This window comes from Oratosquilla oratoria, chromosome 17 (assembly GCF_046742065.1).
Source record: "Oratosquilla oratoria isolate Oo_2021 chromosome 17, ASM4674206v1, whole genome shotgun sequence".
Classification (NCBI taxonomy): domain Eukaryota; kingdom Metazoa; phylum Arthropoda; class Malacostraca; order Stomatopoda; family Squillidae; genus Oratosquilla; species Oratosquilla oratoria.
The window spans coordinates 62398462-62400961 of NC_134793.1; positions in this window are offsets into that span (position 1 = coordinate 62398462).

Genomic DNA, 2500 nt, shown 5'->3' on the forward strand with positions numbered 1-2500 from the left:
GCCCTGCATATAGAACTGCAGCACATTCGCCAGATTCTGGTAAATAATGGTTTCCCTAACAGTGAATTTGATGCAATTTGTAATAAAATTATGTGTGACCACCTTTCCCCACGAACATCCTCCAAGCCCCAATTCATTAACATGTACTATCATAACATCTTCACCAAGGGTTACAAAAAAGATGAGAAAATCATTAAAGATATCATCACTAAAAACTGCCACCCAGTTTCTAAAGAGAAGGAAATCCGCGTGATTGTATACTACTCCAACCCTAAAACTAGCTCATTGGTAATAACTAACAACTTGAATAGTAGCACTGAGACCATGTCTAAAACCAATATTGTGTACGAATTTAAATGTATTACCGGGGACTGTGTAACCCACTTTTCATCATATATTGGTCATACTAGATGTAGTCTCAGTAGGAGAATATCAATGCACTTGCAAAACGGGGCTATCAAACATCATTTATTGAAATATCATAACCAAACAGCCACCCGTGAATGCCTAGTTAAGAACACCAGGATTATAGCAAGCAATAGGGATGCACATAAACTTAAGCTCTTAGAAGCCATGTTTATAAGGGAATACAGCCCTATAATAAATATCCAAAGCAACATGTTTTCCGTCATTGGTTTGTTTAACAATGCAGTAAAGCCACCACCCGTGACCACACCCTATGTCAATACGCCCCCATACCCCCTCCACCTCCTCCCACCCACTCCATCCATCCTCCCCCCAACCGACCTCGCAACCCCCTCTCCTTCCCGTCTTAATGAGATCCCAACCCCTCCTATTTAATTCTTCCACACCCCTTCCACCACCCAAGCCGGCTAGGTTCGTATATATAAGTCACCAACCGACGATTTCCTTCGTCATTTCTTTGGACCTTTAATTCTTGTAAGTAGCGGTCCCCTACGGCCCATGTATCCAGATAGGATTTGTATTATTGCTGATTTATTTCCATATTGTGAATTTTGTTAAGGTTCAACCTTTTTCTTTATTTATTTATGTCGATAATATTTATGTTACAGATTTTCCTGAAGATGTCTCTGTGCAGACGAAACGTTGAGAATAAATGAATCATTTTGGCAACTTGGTTTATGCCCACCCTCCAAATGGCAGAGTATTGGTTAGAAAGCTGGAGAATACCCATAAGAAGATTAACAACCTCCTTAATGCTGTCGACTTTAAAAACACATGCATACAAGAGAATCTGCTCCCTAGATATTAAATATATATATATACATATACATATGAGTGGAAGGGCGGTGAGCTAAACACAGAGAACAGTTGGAGTTTTATTCACTGACGTTTCGTTCTTACCAGGACATTCTCAAAGTACATACAGTCTCAGAAAATGAACAGCTTATATAATTCATCCTTGCCGTGTTCCTCTCCCTCCATACTCTCATCTGTTCTCAACCCTTCTCATGTGAAAAATAGTAAAAAGAAGAAGAAGAAGAAAAAATAAGAAGAAAAAAGAATACAGAAAAAACGAAAAAGAATAAGAAAAATTAAGAAAGATAAGAAAAAAAAAGTAAAAAGAAGACAAAGAAAAAAAAGACATAAAAACAAAAGAAGAAAAAGAAAAAAGAAATAGATAAAAGATAAAAAAAATAGAAATGAAAAATAATCAAAAGAAAAGGAATAATTTTTTTAAAAAAAGATAAGAAAATAAAAATAAAAAGAAGACAAAGAAAAAAGAAAAAGAAAAAGAAAAGAAGAAAAAGAAAAATGAAATAGATAAAAGACAAAATAAAAAAAATGAAAAATAATAAAAAGAAAAAGAATAAGAAAATAACAAGAAAAAGAAAAACGAAAAAACGAAAAAGACTAAGAAAAATTAAGAAAAATAAGAAGAAAAATAAAATAAAAAGAAGAAAAAGAAAAATCAGAAAAAGAACAAGAACAAACAAAAGAGGAAAAAAGAAAAAAGAAAAAGAAAGAGAAATAAAAAGAGAAAAGGAAAAAGAAAAAAAGAAGAAAAAGAATAAAGAAAAAGAATATCAGCAATAATAGCAACAAGAAGTACGATTTTAGCTGAGCGACGCTTGCCACAACCGAAAGAACGATTTCCCGCCAACGTGGCTCGTCAGTCTTGACCACTTATTCATTCAGAATCAGCTGAAAACTCCACGGGAAACTTTCGTTGGAAGACAACTTTCATTACGCAATAAGGGCATGCAGAAGCAGAAGCCTGACGAGGATGCAATCAAAGAGCAAGCCAAGCCTTCAGAGCAGGGCACTCTGATATCCACAAGACCTCCTCTCCCGTCTTTCCGGAGACCTCGGTGGAGAACCACGCAAGAACAACAACAAAGTCAGCCAACGCGCAATCAAAGAACAAAGAAGTCCTTGGTGATGATAAGTATTGGCTTTATCGCCCGCTCATTCAGCATCTCGAGACCAGGTTCGTATCATTTCCACGTCGTTACTTATGGCCCTTTCAATTCGCGTCTTTTGGCAAAACTTATGTGATTTGCCGCTGTCCGCGCTC